Source organism: Rattus norvegicus, chromosome X (assembly GCF_036323735.1).
Source record: "Rattus norvegicus strain BN/NHsdMcwi chromosome X, GRCr8, whole genome shotgun sequence".
NCBI classification, from domain to species: Eukaryota; Metazoa; Chordata; class Mammalia; order Rodentia; family Muridae; genus Rattus; species Rattus norvegicus.
This window is the reverse complement of record NC_086039.1, coordinates 127,135,595-127,156,220: the sequence shown is the minus strand read 5'-3', so window position 1 is coordinate 127,156,220 and position 20,626 is coordinate 127,135,595. Positions and strand designations below refer to the sequence as shown.

The 20,626-nt window shown below is 36.3% G+C and overlaps 1 protein-coding gene across 8 annotated transcripts in view; it reads left to right on the top strand.

The window, feature by feature from the left end:
* The first annotated feature begins 483 nt into the window (after window positions 1–483).
* The window catches only part of Tenm1 (teneurin transmembrane protein 1), an 889,770-nt gene continuing 869,627 nt past the window's right edge, over window positions 484–20,626 (top strand). For 7 of the 8 annotated variants that reach the window (XM_063280510.1, XM_039100433.2, XM_063280511.1 and 4 more), the window contains exons 1-2: window positions 609–1,302; window positions 18,599–18,651. The gene's annotated coding sequence lies outside the window, so the exon portion shown is untranslated. Of the gene's footprint in view, window positions 1,303–18,598; window positions 18,652–20,626 lie in introns of all 8 variants that reach the window. The other variant, XM_063280507.1, reaches the window with a different exon arrangement.

The window sequence follows — 20,626 nt, the reverse complement described above, 5'->3', positions numbered from 1 at the left end:
ATGGAGAGTTTTAGCGCGTGTTTTCATGATTGCGACTGTGTGTGTGTGTGTGTGTGTGTGTGTGTGTGTGTGTGTGTGTGTGTGTGTATACGCCCGCGCGCGTGCACGTGTATCTGCTTGTGCACATCATGAATGGGAAACGCTGTCCCGGGTTGATTCTGAGATTAACAAACACTCCTTTGAAGTCTGCATTTCACCTCATCCTCTGGAGGAAATAATGATAAATGATAAGTGCTGGTCATGTGAGATCAGAAGCCATCCTAGTGTGGTATGAAATCTAAATTTTGTTTGTCCATATTGCCTTTTGCTCTGGTACCCAGCTTTCTCCTGCCCTCTCTTCACCCTCAAACACTCCTGACCATTCTCAGTTCCACTTCCCTTCCTCTGCTCGTTACCTGCTCCTTCAGCCCTCCTCCTCCTCCTCCAGCTCCTCCCAGCTCAACCCCCACCTCCCGGGGCTCAGCTGCGGCTAAAACCTGGAGTCTTGGGGAAAAGAAAAAAGGAGGAAAAAAAAAAAAAGCCTGGGCTGTGAAGCTGTCAAACCGGGCATGCTCAGTAGACAGGGCAGGTTTTTTGGTCTCGAGTAGCGGAGAAACATTTTTTGCACAACCGCGACCAGCCTTAGAGCGCGGCGGCGGCGGCCAGGGCAACATCAGCACAGCCATCAGCGGTGCAGACGCCCGGCACCAAGCCGCGCGGTGAGCTCCAGCTCAGCCTGGAGTTCACCTCCCAGTGCCCAGGAGGCTTGTCTTACCCCTTCTGATTTCTCTGTGTCTCTCTCCCTGTGTGTCTCTCTCTGTCTCTTTCAGTTTCTCTCTCTGTGTCTCTCTCTGTCCCTGTATCTCTGTCTCCTCTGAATCTCTCTCTGTCTCTCTCTCTCTGTCTCTCTCTCTGTCTCTCTCTCTCTCTCTCTCTCTCTCTCACACACACACACACACACACACACACACACACACACACACACACACTCACATATACACATTATCTTGAAGAAGAAGAAAACCAACCCCCAAGCAAACACCCTCCTGGCAGCGATCTTCCACTGGCACCACAGTAGCCAGGTTCGGTTCCTGCCCCCAAGCGACCGCGGGCAGAGAGCTCCGCCGCCGCCAGCTGGAGGAGAGCGATGCGGGGGCCCGAGCGGCAGCTCGAACAGTAATGTGGATTTACAGTCATTTCCCGCAGGAACCAGCAAAGACGCCCTAAGTCCACTGCACTTACAGCACCCGGCAGAGCTGAGTACCTGGCAAAGAGGCGGGGGACCGCACCTGAGGACACCACTGAAACTTGCGTCTGGACTAGGTAGGTCCGCTTCTTACTTCCTTCCCGCTTGATCCTGCCTGCCTTCCGCCCCAAGGACTCTGAGCGAACTTCCCCCCTAGGATGAGATAGAATGCATTTTCGGATTGTGACTTCTGATCTTGAAAAGCTGGTTGCGCCCGCTCTGGGACTCCTTGTGGAGGAAACAGAGCCTCTGCAACCTTTTCTATGGGTCTCCTTCTGCCCCAGGGATGTGGACCTCTCAGGAGAGATGGGAGATTGGCCTTGTTGTCAGTTTAGGCTTCCAGCCAGCACTAGGGACACTGTCCTTCGAAGGTTTCGTGGGTTTCCCAGGTGTCACTTTTGCCAACCAACTCCTTCAGTACTGTTAAGAGGGCTACTCGCCTCCGCTTTCGCGCAGACCAAGGCACTCTAACAAGTGGACCAAGATGCTCCGAGTCGCAGGTGGGGAGGCTGTACTCAAAAAACAAGGAGATGACCATCTCTTTCATTACTTCCACCTGGAGCGTCCACTAGGGTTCTGCCACTCGGGGTCACCTCTCTCTCTCTCTCTCTCTCTCTCTCTCTCTCTCTCTCTCTCTCTCTCTCTGAAAGAAGATGCCCGAGGGTTAGGACATACTGTATGTAGAACCTGTTTGCTTCTGAATTGCTATTCCACCCTCACTCAGGGAGTTCGAGTTCTAGGAGAACGCCAGGACCCTCACTGAGGCCCCACCCAATATGTTCTCCAATACCCCAAACTGTGTCAAAGGAAATAATCCTAACGGGGCACTGGGTGCTTCAGTAGCCGTCGGCGTTGGCTTTAACCAGGCGCTCATCTGTGCGGGATTCTGTGTTTCTGCGTTTCATCCTGAAAACGTGGTGTCTAGAATCCGGCACTAGCCAGTACATCTGCCCAGAGCCAAGCACCCGCTAGGCATGCCTGGGGAAATGTAACCTCAGCTTCTCCCATTCCGGGAACAGGCGGATTGCCAATTCAGTTTTAAGATGCTTTGCCTAGAGGTGTGGAAAGAGCCTTAGCGCTACTTGGTGAGCGGATGTGCTAGAAGCCAGTAGCCTATTTAAACATTTCAGCGAACGGGTGCAGCTGATTGTTTACAACTGCAGAGACAGCCGATCTCACTCCACTAGTGGATGTCCTCTCCACGTCTGTTTCACCACTGGGAGAATAGGGGCGGGGGCCAGAGCTGGCTTGCAGCTAGTACTTGCATTTGGCAGCATAGGGTTTTAGCAGATCTGCATCACTGCTGCTGGAGATATGCTAATATGGTTAAAAAAAAACTCTACTTGAGTACAAAGCAATTGGTCAGAATTTGTCTCGAACTTCACAGGTTTTCTGAGCACACTAACCTAGTCCTGTATTTATAGTGGTCCAAAGAAACAGGAAGAGAAGTTCCCTGTGTCACAGGAGAGAAATTAAATGTTATTTGAATGTAGGCACCAAAAGCAAAGGATGTGCCCCAGCGAACTTTAATAGGTATCCTTAGATAAGCATTTAATTGATCATATTTCCGGTAAGGATTACAGGCAGCTTCCTTGAATTGGAGATTGTTGTTTTATAATTATAATTAGCAAGCCCGGTACACTGTACTGTAAGCATCAATTGCTACTTTAGTCTGTTCAGTGAGGACATTGCAAATGTCTGCTCTATTGTACCTTTGGTTGGAAAAAACAAAACCCTATATACCTTCATCCTCTGAAATCTTGTGACCTGTAGCAGAAGGTACTGGAACCGTGTCAAGCAATAGCACAGCCTAAAAGGGGAAAGCTCATGTTTAATGAAAGGACTGTCCACTGCTTTAACTTCTGCTCAGTAATTATTCGGCACTTGTTTACTTGCTTATCCCTGCCCTGTATTCTATGTGTCTCCCAATGTGTGTGTATGAGAGGATGAATTTGCATAAGGCTTCGGGTGACTCTTACAAGTAGATACCAGAATAGCAAAATCCAAGTTCTGACATTTTTTTATCCAAATTTGTAAGACTTTGAAAATAATATGTTGAATAGCTTACTATTGCAAAGTTCTTAAAGGATAGTCAAAGGTTTTCAGGTATGCTAAAATAAGGTTGCAAACTTTTGATGCTAATCCAATAAAGCCATAAAATGCATTTGTAAAGTGGTTCAGGTATTTTCCAAAATGAGCCCATGCTCTAGATGTTAATTAAAACTTTACAGGTTGTTCATCATAACTTAAAAAAAAACAGGTATTTCTACCAAACAACTCTATAAATGAATACTCAACGTAATACATTTAATAATGACAATAATAAAATTTGCTTTCTAGAACAATGACAGAAATTTAGGGAAAACACTTGGGATTACATGATAGGGTGTTTGCTATTACATCTAGGACTTGATTGTGGATTAAGAATATGCTAGCATTTGATAAATTATAGAGAGAGCTTAAAGGAAAACATTGTTTTATAGAATCATGGTGCTGTAATGATGGCTAACTGAACGTGCAAATATTCAAACACATTGGTGTACTAAAAATAAAAAGGTAAATCCTAGTGCATGGCATTATCTATTCCCTCAAGGCCCTACTTCAGAGTTTGGATGTCCTGAAGGTCTCCGTGTTTGAGTTTGGCTAGCATATGTGTAAGTAACATTGACCTGCTCCATCATACTTTCCCTGATCACTGTACCTTTCTCCAGCCTTTATACAGATTCTTGCTGAAACAGAACACTCTAGCTGTCACATTTATTCTGTATGATACTATTTTGAATGATCAAACTGAAAATTATTATTTGTTACGTTTGAGGTTAAGACAATGGGATTTTATTTTCTATGACGATTTTTCAAAACTTAGAAGTGGTGAGAAATTTTAGGGACAACTAACAACAACAAAAAAAATTGTTTTCCAGTCTGTATTGGAGATAGGCTTTCAGAATTCGTGTAATGTTTGCCTGAAGCCCGCTGTTCCTAAAAGTCTATCAGTTCCCGGTTTAAGTAAAGCTCTTAAGTCTTCAGTATACATTATGATTGATCATTCCCCTAAGGTTTTCAAAATTATGTTAATTTATTAGTTTTGAATATATTTACTGTTGGATGACTTGAAGTCACGATAACACTGGTATTTTGAGTACCTGATTCAAAGATATTCTTAATTGAAATATTTTTATCATATTATTCATACTTGTTACCTCCTTGCACCCCCCCCCACAGACACACATGCGTGCTTGAAAAGATGTACGCAGACACACACCACACACACACACACACACACACACACACTTTCTTGGAAGGAATTTTCCAAAATTCCTTAGTTATTTCTATTCATTGTCTAATTTTATTTAAATTACATGTATACAATTTTAAATTTTCTGTGAATTTTAAACCCAAACATAATGACTTGTGAATATTTTACAAAGCTTCCTCCTCACCATTTGGAAAAAAGAACAGTTCTGAGTTGGGTTCTTAGCACAACTACAATTAGCAATTGCTGTATGCTTGATAGCATATATCCATAACTTCAAATATGAATGCTATAATGGAAATTAGAAGAACTAAAATTTCAGAATTGTTCCACGTAATCAGTAACTGATTTCAATCACCTGCAGATTCTGCTGGTTAGATCGTTCTTTTTGAATGGAGGTTGGGCTTGTGTTTTCTTCCTTTAAGCAATTAAACACCCTTCTTCCCAGATATAATACTTAGCTATATAATACTAGCTATTGTTAATAAGATCAAATTAATGCATGAGTCCCCTGGCTTAAAGTTATTCATATTTTCTTTAGTTTCTTTTTCCTGATGATCCCTGTTAATGCAGAAGAAAGTAAATACTAAATAGCACCATGCGCAGTTAGATCAGCTGAATGCTGTAAAACCTCCAGAGCTTTTGATTACTGTGAGCAACCTTGATGGTTCAAGTACAGCTGTCTCCCCAGCATCACTGTTCCATTATGTAGCTTCTAGTATGTGTAGTAATATTGTAGTCTGCTACATGTGATGTGACATGATTAGCCAAGCCAAGGATACTGCTTACATTTAAACCTCATAGAAAACAGGAATGAATAGATTTAAATATAATGGCATGAACTGAAAATCACTGTCAAGCATACATGTTCATTTATACACTATTATGTCCACACATAGTTCAAGCAAACTAGGTTTATGTAGGGATAGCAAAAATTCCTGCTGATGAGGATCACTGATATGTGAAAAATAGTAACACTAATAAAAATGTAACACTATTAAATCTTATGCAACTTCAATGCTTATTTCGAGACCTGAAAGGATGATCTTGGATAATTTACAACTTTAAAAAATATTCTGAATTGTATTTCCTGCCCAAGCATCTACTTTTGGTAAACAATAGCATATGGTAAAATGTGCGTATATGCCAAATAGCCACTACCTCCTGGATGATGCTTTTAAAGTGATGTAATGATTCTGAAATATTGGGTTTTTCTCTCCTACCCTACTCTACCTGTAAGGATGAAGTTAACTAGAAGATCAACACATCAATATGTATTAAGAATCTGTTTTCAGATTAGTGGATCATTTTTTGTGAATGTGCTTCCCAGGAGCCTTCTTTTTTGTGCTTCGGAGGTCTGCAACATGATAAATATGCTTTCTGAGTATTGATGATTGTATATGTGTCTCTATGATTATACCTAGGTAAGACGCAAATGTATGCATGCAACAGCCAACTGTTTTGGGAGAATTCAGACTAACCTCTGGTTGGTAAAGAAGATGTTTCCCTCGGTGCCTGAGTGTTTCGGAACCATTTAACAGGATGATGACCATTGGTATCTTTGCAAGAAAAAGAAAACACTCAAAGCTCAAAAAAAATCTTTTCAGTCAAATATCTTTAACACCTTTGAATTTCTGTAAGATACATAATACACCATATGTCATTCTAGAGCCTTCTATGCATTATGTGAGATACTACTGGCATCCCCCAACTAAGACAAAACCAAAAGTGTACTGACTGGCCTTTTCAAGAACAGAGAAATTGCAACAACTTAACTTCATTCTGTGCTTCTTTTACATCACCCCCCACCCAGTGATTTCTCAGTTCAGAAATTAACTTACTGGGTTCGATATGTTAGCTTCTTTTGATTTTCTGTATTTCATTTCCCAACATTCCTTCTACTGCCATGGAAACTAGATGGGACAGACAGCTGAGAGTCACTCATTCAGTACAGGAGCCTCTTTTTTAATTTCATGTCACCCTATTGGTCCCTGAAAAGAACTGAAAAGGTTGGAACAACGAATTTGTCAGAAATAAATTATTAAGCAGAGCAAAACTTCTGCCAATTTTTCTTAAGATTTTACTTGTAAACCTCTTCTGTTTTTCTACTCAAGCAGTTCTTTCAAAGTAGTCACAGAAATAGAGGTTTGATTTGTACATTCTTGTTAGTATTTATGTAGTCTACAATGCATTTTTGTTCTAATAGAGCATTCACAGCTGTAAAATAGTTTGTAATAACTATTACATAGAAAATATGTTCTTTCAAATTATGAGTCTGTAGACTTTGCAGAACCCTACTTAGTGATCACAGCAAAACTAAATACAAGTGGTACTTGAATTTTCCAGTGCTATGGGTTATTTTCCCTTTTTAAATAGAAAAGCAATTCTGTTAAAATATCTATGCCCCACTTTTTTTTATTAGAGACCAAATGTATTTGAATGCATTTATTTGGGATTTGTGAAAGAGTTATTTTACTCATCACTATAAAGCATGCTGATTGTTTTAATTTTAATCAACTAAGTTGTCATTTGATAAGTAGTCAACAATGAGGAAATTGCCTTTTAATGTCTCTCATATTTTGTTCGAACATTTTTGTGGCTGATTACAATTTATGAAATTGAATTTTAGAATCACAGTCTCTAATATGAGCTGAACTGAAACTCATGCTGTCTTTGGCAATGCCAGCTATAGGTTCTGAGAATCTAATGGGTTTTCTTGTGAATTATTGTTGCAAACTTTTTTTTTATATTATGGCTAAGATAAAACAATTCTTTAGTGAGGATTTTTGTAACAAAAAAAGGCATATATATTTATCATATAAAGATTAGAAAGCCTTTTGTGTTTTAAATGAAGCTTTTTTAAAATATAAATATCCTTGACATAATTATGAATGATAGATAGGGTATTTGTTTAAATTTTTAGAAAAAAAATCATTTGTTTAGAGTTTTGTGTACAGAGAACAGTGGGGATATTAGTATCCTTGTGGCTGGATTTTGAAATGCATATATTTTGTTAGATGTTTTGTTGGTGTTTGTTATTCGAGCTATAGATATATAATTACAAAACCAAAGACTAGGGAACTCATCACTGCTGCCCATGCAGAGTACCTAATGCTTGAATCATCTCTGTCATGTTGACTTCTTTTAAACATTATGCAAATACTTGACAGTTTAGAGGAATAAGGAAATAGTATATTAACTGCTTGGCTCAAACTATCTGATAAATCATGTTCCATTGTATAGCCAAATGCTCAGGTTTGAAGGAATTATAGCCTTCATTTCTCTTTTCAAAGTATAATATGCTTACTATTCAATTGTTTTCCTATTTGGACAAAATATATTATCAATATTGAGAGTTCTCATGCAGATAGCGTCCCTCTCAGAAGAATTCAAATATGGCTATATTAAAGAAACCCCATTTTCACTTTTTGAGAATTAGTTTAGTGTTTTTAGCTGCTTATATGAAGGAGGGTTTGTGTATTGGCCAAAATAAAAGTAAATGACTGTCCATTTGCATACTTCAAGAGAAAAATCTTATTACTGGCTAAGGTCAAAGAGAAAATTTCTCAGTTACATGGTTTTGCCTAATTGGTGGAGTCTAAGTAAGTCTATTACCTCTAATGTGTCTATCTGGTTTAGACACCTGTCAAAGAAAAGGTGCCAGATTAAATGGACAATTGGTTTATTAGATATCACCATTCCCGCATCCCAGCTGCATGTAGACATTTGAAAAATATTCTTCTATTGTTCAGCTAAAATAGAAAAAAAAACTACAGATGGTCCATCTCAATAATCCAGATTTTTTTCAGGTACATTTAAAATTAAATGTCCTAAGAGATGATTAATTCAGGAAAGTTATTGATAATGAACTCATCTTATGCTACACATCCTTTGCACCCATGATGATGCCTTATTAAAGGTGTCTCAATCTTGCTAATTACCACCTGTGTTTAAATATAGAGGTGTATAAATACACTACAACTGCACAGTGGCTGGAAGCATTCTAAACCTGAAATTTTGGCTCTTTTCCTAGCCAACTTAGTTCCTATCAACAAAACGTTTCTGATCAACATTCTCAATTTATAGTCTGTGCATTATGCCCCTTACTTTTAATGCTAATGATTTTCTTTTCTAAAGCTGCTTTGCTTAATTGCGAACATTTGAGAGATATTGCTGTGTGATCTCCTGCTCTATCATGTATCTCCAAAAATTAAATATGTGTGTATGCCTCTGTGTGTGTGTGTGTGTGTGTGTGTGTGTGTGTGTGTGTGTGTGCTCATGACATTGCTTTCTCTGGGAAATATTTATTAAAAGTATACGTATATTTCACATCAATTTCTCAAGCACTGTATACAGACACATAATAATCTCCTGTGTTCTTTACTATATACTTTAAGGCAATATGAATCCGTGACTGAGCCTCCACTGTATCTGTAAAGCTTTAAGCAACATAGGACAATTTTGGTAGAATTGCCAGACAAGTCAAACAAGGAAAATTATTTTGAGAAGAGAGTTTCAATTTTACTAATGAGATCTAGTTACCTTTAAGAAAGAGAGCTATGCAATTGAGTAGGAGCTATAAAAACATACAAATACTCTGGGTTAAAATTCTTTTCTTTTTACATTTCTTTATGTTTATGTGTGTGCACATGTATTCATACACACATGCCATTTGTGAAGGTCAGAAGAAAAACAACGAAGTAAGAATTCTATCCTACTTGAACCTTGTGGGTACTGAACTCAGGCCATTGGACAGGATGGCACAAGCCTTCACCCCTGAGATGTCTTGCCAGCCCTGGACTTATTTATATTCTTTATTGAAGGCTTACGTTGAGTACACTTCAAAATATTTTATATTTTGTATTTCTGATGTTTAATATGATAAAATATCATCACTTAGGTGTGAGGCCATTTAAATTTGGATTGTATATTAACACAGGCGTGCTACTTCATTATTATTATTATTTGACTTATTCTCCTATTTGAGATTTAACAACTTATGGAAGTGAGATAATTTAAATGTTAACAGAATCCAGTAGAGTTAAATATTTTAATGGTTGACATATCGCAACTAGCGGGATTTTCACCATGTATGTTTTAATATGGAGTATGACATCGTTAAGCAACTGTATAAACTGTGAGAGCATACTTGTCCCACACATTCACTAATATACTTGGTGGACCTTGGCTGCTGAAGGTACAGAGCAATATAGTCAATACTTATGAAGAATTGAGGAATAATAGGTTTATATTTCCATGCATTCCCTCCAAAGGAATTTTAGGTGTCATGTGATAACCTCTTCTTTTACCCAAAGCTTCAATTTTACATAAATTTTGTCATCTATCAAAGAACACTCTTCATGAATAAAGCTTTTCATCTGATAATTTTTATACTCTTGATAAACTTTTACAAATGCCTCTATTTAGCTCCCTATACAATTTTTTCAAAAGACTTACCTATTCTTGAAGACAAACATATAGGCCTAATATGATCATATAAGGAGCTCTCTAGGAGTAATAACTAGCATACTGTGGAAACTCAAACATGATAAAGCTTTATAAGAAATAGATTGCTTAAATTAATTCCTTTTTTAGACTTTAAAATTTATCAGTCTCTCTCTCTCTCTCTCTCTCTGTGTGTGTGTGTGTGTGTGTGTGTGTGTGTGAGAGAGAGAGAGAGAGAGAGAGAGAGAGAGAGAGAGAGAATGAAAGAATGTCAGATACTCTGGAACTGTTAAAAGTATTTTTGAACTGCCTCATATGGATGCTAATAACTAAAATTGGATTCTCTGGAAGAGCAATATATGTTCATAATGGCTAAGCCATTTTTCCTATATCCTTAAATTAATTCTTATTGAGGACTCGTGGATAAAAGTACATTCTATCTAGGTTTGAAGAACAGGATTAAACTTAATTTCTCATTTGGTATTCCTGCATGGGCCTAGTATACAGTGTTTAGTACTTATATACTAAGTATATAAGTGACTTTATCTGTGTGGAGAGTTATTCTAGAAAATAGCAATTGTCCTGATGGTTATTTAAAAAATAAACAGAAAAGTTGCTATATTTAAGCCAGAAATTATCTCTATTGTTGAATTACTGGTAGATTTTAAGATGACAGAGGGGTGACCAATTATCCTAATTTATTCTCTTATCATGATGAATAAAATGACCAAAAGCAAATCAGGAAGGAAAGGTTCTATTTTAGCTTACAGATTATATTAAACATTGAGGGAAGTCAGGGCAATAGCTAGAGGCAAGAACCAGGAGATAGGAAGAGAATCAAAAGCCATGGAAGAAGGCTTTTTAGTGGGTTGCACCCTGCAACATGCTTGTTTAGCCTTTTCATACAACCCAAGCTAGGTGCCACTCATAGTGGACTGGACCTTCTTATATCAATTAAATATCAAGAAAATGCCACATAGACATGGCCACAAGCTAATCTGATTAAAGAATTCCCTCAGTTGGAGTTGTCTCTTCCTAGGAGTGTGAATTTTTTTAAAGGATTTATTTATTATGTGTAAGAACACTGTAGCTGACTTCAGACACACCAGAAGAGGGCATGAGATCTCATTACAGATGTTTGTGAGCCACCATGTGGTTGCTGGGATATTTGAACTCAGGACCTCAGGAAGAGCAATCAGTGCTCTTAGTCACTGAGCCATCTCTCCAGCCCAGGAGTGCGAATTTTTAAAGGACAATTCCTGTATGGATGATAGGCTAAACTGGATTAAGAGTAAGATATGTGAAGAGATATGTAAAAATTTCTCAGGGTGTGGACCAAACTGTGACAATGACAATAAAAAGAAGAGAAATATATGGAACCCACTGTGACTCATTATGCAATATAAGGGCCACAAAAGAAAAAACTGAGTGGACAATGAGGTGAGGTTTGGACCTATTTAATATTCAATAGCACAAAGACATCCAGACACTTAGACTTCAGATGATTACATCATAGAACTGATTATCAGTTCTGAAGGTAGATATTTGGGTACAATCGGCAAACACAGTCATTAAACTTACAAGAATGAGTAATTAGAGTGTCCTACAGACTCTAGAGCAAATAAGGAGGAAAGCAAGTTCCACAGTTTCAAAAATATTGCACTAAGGATAGTAGACACACAAGAGGATGTGTGCCATGGGAAGTTATAATATAAGCCAAGAAGAAAACAAAATAATGAAATAAAATCTAAGTACACAGGATCTTGTACATGCCACTAGGAAATGGCATGAAAAATATAGTGCACGAAAGAAAACACAAATGCAAATTGGTGTTCTTTTTGAAAGTCAAATTTCAGTAACCAAAAGAAATTCGATTAAATATGTGTGAAATTTCAGTTGTAAACAGTGAATAACTTCTAATGACCGTCTGTATACAATATCATCAGTAGTGTGGAAGCGTGTATACACATGCCTGTATACTTAAAATATAGAAACAATATAAACAATACAGTGTGTATATATATAAATATATATGGAAATATTAATAAGATAGTACAATTGTGCAGGATTCAACTCTTAAGAGTCATTCCTGGGAGGTAAAACCTATAATCCAACCAGTTAACAACGGCTAACTCGGTTGATTCTACCTGCAGTGACTTTATATGAGTCATTTTCTCCCTGCCAATCATTAACGCCCTTCACCATGCCATGGTTTTTTAATTAGGACTAACTATTCCCAAAGATTCTTCTATTGATAGTTGCCCCTTTATGGTTTTCTATACCACAACCAGTATGATTTTTAAATTCCATTAAGATCTGTGCTTTTATCTCTTTTCTACCTGTTAGAGAACAATCAAACAGGACACATATAAAATGCAATTTAAATAGTTAAGAAAAATAGCAAGGCCTACAAGAGTCTTCATCATTTTTTATCACACTGTGTACTATATTTCCTACCTAACCTTGCTAAAAAACTTTTACTTAGACACTTTGCCTTCTGTTTGTTTCTGAAACATGCCATAAACTTTTTATCACCCAGGAACTTTTAGGCATGCATTTTCGTCTATTTGTTTGAAATAATTTTTCCAGATTCCCACGGGTCGAATTTCTCATTTCATTCATAGGTTTAAACTATTGTCTTTTCAGTATAAGTGTATTCTCTCCCCTTGCAGTGATTTGTGTTATTTTTCTTCATTTCCCTCTCCCATTTTCTGCCTCTATTTTCTTTCTTATGAGAATTGCTTGGTATCTTACTGTGGTTTTATTTGTTTATAATTTATCAACTCCTCTAGCACAGGGGCTCCATGAGGCCATGAGCTCCTTGCCTTTTGTTTACCACTATGTCCAACCATACAAGCTAGATTAGTGCCCTCAATGTATGCTTAAGAAATGCCAGTTTAATAAGAGATAATAAGAGCTGATGGAATGCTAATTGCTCCAGATTTGGCAGTTTTCTGCAAAATCATTCAGAATTTTGTACACGGTGGCTATGGTGGTAGATTATTGGTGGAGAATTTGTCTAGCATATGTAGGCCCTGTGTTCTACTCCTAGTACCACAAAATGATATTATCATTTGTCCTAGTCACTTGACTTCTGAGAATTTGTTCTAATGTAAAAGAAAGTTCATTTGCAAAGTATTTTTAAAGATTTATTTATTTCATGTATTTGAGTACACTGTCGTTCTATTCAGACACATCAGAAGCGGGCATCAGTTCCAGTTACAGATGGTTTTGAGCCACCGTGTGGTTGCTGGGAATTGAATTCAGGACCTTTGGAAAAGCAGTCAGTGCTCTTCACTGCTGAGCCATCTTTCCAGCCCCACACAAAGTACTTATTTTTTTCAAAGAACATTTTTTTTGTAATGGTAGAACACATGTTCAACAAGAGATTGCTGAACAATTTATGATATGTTGAGAAAATGTAATATTTTATGTGTACTAAAGATGATGCTTTCAAATATTTTATGTAAAAGGAAAATGTGTACATTATAATGCCAAATATTGGATAAGTGACTCTACGTGCCCCATATACATATAGGGAAAAAGATTGGAAATGCACGCATGAAAACAAAAAGACCAGTTTTGGGAGGAAGTAGATAGGAAATAGCTTTTATTTTTTCATTTTTCTTTCTTGTGCATTTAGATGTTCTATAATAGACTATATAACTTTCATTATCAGAGTATATGTACAAGAGAAAGAGTAAATATAATGTACAAAATAATTGCTGGTACATTGAAGGGAGATTTACACGGTAGATTAGAATAAACCATTCTCCTTGAGAGATGGAGCTATAACAGTGCTTTTCAACCTTCCTAATATTGTGACCTTTAGTCTAGTTCCTGATGTTGTGGTGACCCCCAACTATAAAATTATTCTGTTTCTACTTTATAACTGTATTTTGCTACTGTTGTGAATCATTGTGTAAACATCTGATATGCAGGATATTTGATATGTGACCCCTAAAGGGGGTTGAGAACCACTGAGGTAGAGATAAACAAATCAGGTAGAAATGTTCTATGGCTGTTTTGTTTGAAGACACCCACAGGCAAGGGGAATAAGTGAAAGCCACTAATGTAATTTAGTCTTCATTTACTAGAGAACCAGAGAGAGCTGAGTTTATCCTGTCAGTATTTGACCAGAATATTAGGGGACGATTAGGCAAGTTAAGGCTTCTTCATATAGCTGTGAAAAGCACTAGCAATTTGCTTCGTGTAAAACAGAAGTGATTACTCACTATATTTCTTCATGTCGTGTAGTAATAACAATTAAGTGAAGTTAGACTACAGATTACTTGGCGAGTCAGCCACAGTCACCTCTAATGGAAAAGAAGAAAAATAGCATTGACAACTTTTGGCAGGTCTCATCATTAGAAATGCCCATATTGCCAGAAAGAAAAGAAGCTGCATCCAGTAATGTAAACCTAAAAGTTCTTTAGGCCCTGAGGAAAAGGGGTGACAATCCAGAGTGGAGAGGCATTAATTGTCGAGGAGCACAGATCATTGTAATGGGGAAACTGTCTCTGTTATTAACACAATTATTTTCTACAAGGTCCTTGAGTAAAGGTTCCATTAGAAAAATTGCATCTGAGTTTTCAAAGCATGGGAAGCAATACGGAAAGATATAGTCATTAGTAAAATAAAGTATAGTGACTTATGTGCCAGCTAAGGGCCTTGTAGCTAGAAACCATGTTAATATAGCACCTACAGCTAAAATTTATTGGGAAATTGAACAATTAAATGACACTTTTCCTAAATTAGTAGAAGTTTTTCTTTTGGAATCCATTGAAGATAGCAATTCCATGTACACATGTGTACATTTTATATACTCATATTTTCAAAGTCTCATCTGCTTACCTTAAATTCACTAATTACCTCTCCATTTATGAATGGCAATTATATAGAGATATTAAGTACCTCCTTTGAAGACAGTAGAATATTATTCTTATTCTTATCCTTATTTTATTATTATTGCTTATTATTATATATTATTTATACAATTCTTATTATTTTTTATTCTTTTCATAGGATCAAAGGAGAGGTCATAGCAGTCTCTGAAGTCCGCACTAGATGCTCTCTCACTGAGCTATCTAGATTTGGATTTATGACTTGGCTTTCAAGATGTATCCCATAAGTCAGTTCTGTGGGCTGTCTTTCTAATGTTTATGGCTTCTGCTATTTTGCATCTGGTATATATTATTTGCCTCATTCCAGTGCCAATACTCTCAAGCATTCTAACTTCTGTTTGGTAAATGTTGGTTAGCCCACATAAAGTCATTGCACAATTTCTTCCTTTTGGAAATGAACGCCTGGGTGAGAGAGAGATTTGTATAAGGAAGGGAAGTAGAACATGTTGGCAACTCGTAAGTAATGGCATGTAACCTGGGGTATCTGACATAGATCAACCTATACACTGGCCTTCCATAATCTTAAATGGGGCGATTCGCTGCTAAATGCTGAAGCAGGAAAGCGATTCTGAAGTGAGGAGAAAAGAGCTATATCTTTTTAAAGCCAGTTTTCTTCTCATTTCTCTATGTACCTCACCAAGCCAAAGTACTACATATAGGAGAGTTTATTTTTTTCAAGTACTTTTTTTTCTTTTTGCTAGCTTCCTTGGAGAATCAGCCTTATGGGTATAAAGCCAATTTCTACAGACTTACTCTGGTGTGTGCAGCAGAAGAGACGGAAATAATTTTTGTAGTCTAGATGTCAGTACAGTATCTTCCCTTATTCTAACTTTGCATTATTATGGAGCCACCTCAACACTTGAGCAGAACCATGCCTTTTTTGAGCAGTATTAACAGTGATCAAAATGCACCTAGAGCAATGAGATTGCTGCTAATCAAAAACACCACTTCAGTTTACTATGACTGATTTATACATAGTATATTGGGCATGGAAATCATTAGTAATAATATCATACTCCATTATCACTACAAGGTCATCTTAGTGATTTTTTTCCCCAAAGATGACAATGATGTTATTGGCCAACAGTCTTTACAGATGTATTTAAATATTGTCTTTTATCTTGATATACTCCTAGCATTTTTGAAAGATTTGATCTCATTTTTGAGAATTTCCAAATATAAAAGTGGTAGATTTGGGGATTAGTTGATTGATAAATTGGTGCCACAAGATTAATTAAATGTCAATCATAAAATATCAAAATGTTAAAGTTTAAAGTTGACATTTTCTTTTCCTTTTGCTTTGATTTACAATACTATCTTTTCTACAAAATTTTTAAGGAATTAAAATACAACTATTAATACAAGATTATGTATACATTCATTACAAATGTTAGATCATAGAAATACACACAAAAGAGAATCATGTATTTTAAATATATTTTCTATAGTGTTGCATTAAAAATTATTTTGATTTTTATATAATATTTTGATAATAGTTTCTAAGTTAATAAAAATACACACACACACACACACACACACACACACACACACATATATAGAGAGAGAGAGAAAGAGAGAGAGAGAGAGAGAGAAAGCAGAAAAAAGCCCCAAAAAGATCTAACACGCTTTTTCAAATGGCCCAGCTACTTCAGACTGCAGCAGCAAAGAGCCATCATCTTTAAGCAGCTCAGAGTACTTCCTGCCATTAACTAGTTCCTATCCCAGGCCCTGGACAGGCAAACAGCTACTCGGCTGATTGAGCTCACCCACAAGTACAAGCCAGAGACAAAGCAAGAGAGGAAGCAGAAGCTACTGACACATGCTGAGAAAGCTGCTAGCAAAGAGGACATCGCAACTAAGAATGACCTGTCCTCCTAGCAGGAATCAATAGAGTCACCACCTTGTGATTGCCCAAGATGTAGATCCCATTGAGCTGGTGGTTTTCTTACCTGCTCTGTGTCGAAAGATGGGGGTGCCCTACCGCATTATCAAGGGAAAGGCCAGGCTGGGGGCACCTGGTCCACAGGAAGACATGCACCACTGTTGCCTTCACACAGGCTAATCCAGAAGACAAGGGTTCTCTGGCTAAGCTGATGGAGGCTATTAGGACCAATTATAGTGATAGATATGACGAGATCCGCTGCCATTGGGGAGGCAGCGATCTGGGTCCTTAGTGACCAGATCTGTGGCTCACATTACCAAGCTGGAAAAGGCAAAGGCTGAAGGACTCGCCACTAAACTGGGTTAAATGTACACTAAGTTTTCTGTATATAAATATAATTACAAAATTATCTTCCAAAAGGAAAAAAACCTGAAAATAATAAAAAAAATAAAGAAAATTCAATAGTTCCTCTCATCCCCAACTCAAGAACATTATTTAGAAGCATAGGTAAAACTTAGATGGAGAAATAGTTGGCATGTCTAGTCCCTGTACCATGCTGTGGTCTACTTAGTAACCCATCTTGTAATTAGGACTTGATTTACTTAAATAAAATATAGTTATGAGATTTTAGGTACTTTTGATATCATACAAATTATATAAAATTCTTTATATATATCTCGTATTGTTTCTTTATACATGTATGTATATAAAGATCAAATAAAGTGCATATTTTAAAGAATTAACACTTATTGACAAGTTGCTTTACAAAAATGTATCCATTTACATTGCTTATGGAGGAGTTGTAAAGTTCATATGTTAACCATCATTGGATTACATACTGAATATATTATGTCACAGCACAATATGCATCTTTCGAGTAAAGCATACTAGTGTGGCTCGTTTGATGGTAGCAAACCTTTTGTCCGAGTGATAAGCATGATAGGTGTTAAAAATATTTTACCTTCATTTTTATAAGTGCTATATAAAGAGCATGTAAGTCATTGGATCAAAGAATGAAGCAAAAAGGAAGCCATGTACCCTGATGCTGGCTCTGCCATGTACTGTATATATGATTCAGTGGAGTAATGTTAGCTATTGAAGCTCTCTAAACCCTGGTTTTCCAAACTTAAACAGTTATTGGGAGAAATACATGAAGTCTGCATATGAAGGCTTTCAGTAAGTACAAGTAAATATACTCCAAGCAAGTATGGTTAGTATAAACTTCATGTTGTTAGTGACATTGTGGTATCATATCATCTCAAAATGTTGAATGTAAATTAAATGAGATTGTATGGGGGGTAGACATAAACCGTACTGTTCTAGGTATAGTCTCTGAAATTAAAGTCTTCATCCTAGAATGTGACTCAATGGCAGAGTGCTTGCCTACATGCCTAAGAAGAAAAGTCCCATACCATGCACAACCAAACAATAAAAACAAAACCCCTTCTATTAGCAGTGTAGTTAAGATAATGACAATTTGAAGTAGACCTTTAAACAAGAAATGCACTTCACTTGTGAATTATAAAATAAGTTACAGTGTATATGTAGTCCCATTATATACAGTGTATATATACAGTGTATATATAATCCCTCTCAGCATATATATATATATATATATATATTAGTATATTTTTTCAAATTTGGGAGATTTCTGTTTTTTTCTATACTTCTATATTTATGTAGTTTTAAAAGAACCAAGACTTACCAACTTACTTCAAATTCAGATCATCCTTGCATTGTTGTCATTTGAAATGAAAATTAGTATTTGATTAATTAATAAAATTATTATTTTATTAATGAGATATATATATCCCTCCCCTCATGGAATTACTACATTGTACCTGTTTTTTTACCTGTATGAAATATAATTTGGTCTAATTTGTTTACAGGAATTACAAGTGTGACTTTTGTTCTGCTTAACTTCTCATCTGGATCTAACAAGGTATGTTCAATCTATGCTGAATTGTTTGATATAAATAGTACATATTATTGAGTTTATTTTAGCTAAAATGCACTTTGAAATCTATTTATCTATTTTATATGTAAATATGTTTATATACTCCATTATCATGAAGGAGTATTTGCAAAACCAAATGTTCAGACTGTCTGACAAGTTTGAATTAATAATTGTGTGACATTTTCTATACATAGAAACTAACCCTAGGAATTTCATAACTATGGTGACCCTCTACAGAATGAGTGGGAATAGCAGTTGCCAATAAGGAAATTTGCAAAATTATTTAATATTCTCATGGACTATAATAAATATGACACTTTTCACTATCAATGGAACAAACATTTCTTTTCAGAAGATTCAGAACAAAATTTGCATCCTTGCATGAAATGCATGTTATAATTATGTCATAAAAGGTGACAAGTGAAATATCTAAATATGAATATTTGAATATTGACTAAGCTATTCCATTAATTTGTCTGACCATCCATTTTTCTTCATTTCATCTATCCATCTATCTAACCATATGTCTGTCCAATGAACATTCACTAAGCAACCATCAAAAATCATTGTACCCTTTCTCCTGATAAATAACTAATATGGCTATAATTCAATTAGCGTATTGATTAAGTGCTTTGAGAATCAGTCCTCTAGTGCAATATATAAGAAAATTTGGCAAGATTTGTAACTTACAGTTCTTAATTTCATTAAAACATTAGTCATTATTCAGTTCTTAGTAACTAGGGGATAAATAATATTGCTCTTCTTAAACTGTGGTCCCTATCTGTGATTGTGCTATACACCATTAATCAAATACTAATTTTCATTCCAAATGGCAACAATGCAAGGTTGATTTGAATTTGAAGTAAGTTAGTAAGTCTTGGTACTTTTAAAACTACATAAACATAGAAATATAGAAAAAAGCCCAGAAATCTCCCAAATTTGAAAAATATACTAAATATAAAAATATTGTATTAAATATATCTTAATTAGAGTTTAACTAGTTATAATTATTCTGTAACATGATCTTAAAATATGTTGACCAATTGTTACCATATAAAACATGACTTCACTTACCATTCATCTAGATGTACTATCTTTAGGAGAATAATAATATGACAAAGCTTAGATAATTACACAACAAAAATTATGATCAGATAATCAAATGACAAAATTAAAAGAAAATTTCCTTAGAGAAGAATTCAAGATTTTCTCATATTATGTCATTTGTAGATTTGAAAGATGTCTGTGTGCCCATTGGATGATATTAACATATCTTTCATACTAAGAAAGCTTTATAGCTCATGTAAATTAAGGTGAAACATCCCTGACAAATTTTAAAGATCCACACTTACAAAAATTATTGGCATTGATTAGATATTTCAGAGAGCATCTAGGTTTCCTTCTTTGGCAAGAAAGCATTCCATGGCAGAAAACCTGAACTCTACTCCTAGTCTTTTATTAACAATACATTTATACTTGGGTTATTTCTCTTTAGTTTCTTCATCTGTGCTAAAACATTGCGATTAATTATAATTGTTCCCCGTTCAAAAATCCTATAGTTCAACATTGAGAGGTAGTTGTTGGGGCTAGAGAAATGGATACCTTGATAAGATTCTTGTAGCTTAATCATGAGGCCCTGGGGTTGATCTCCTGAACCCACTTCCCAAAAGCAAGGTAGACTGTATTCCTTTGGAACATACCTGGAGCTCGCACATAGATTCTCACTGAATGAGTAAGATCTAAATAGGTTCAGTGAATGACATCATCTGAAAAAGAAAGGTTGAAAGTGATGGGGGAAGTGTGGTGGTTTGAATGAGCAGTGGTAAATATATTGTCATATATTTGAATGTTTGATTCCTACTTGGTAGACCTGTTTTATGGAGGAATGTTACCAGGAGTGGGCTTTGAGGTTTTAGAGGATCATTCTATTCTCAGTTAGCTCTGTCTTTCCCAAACTCAT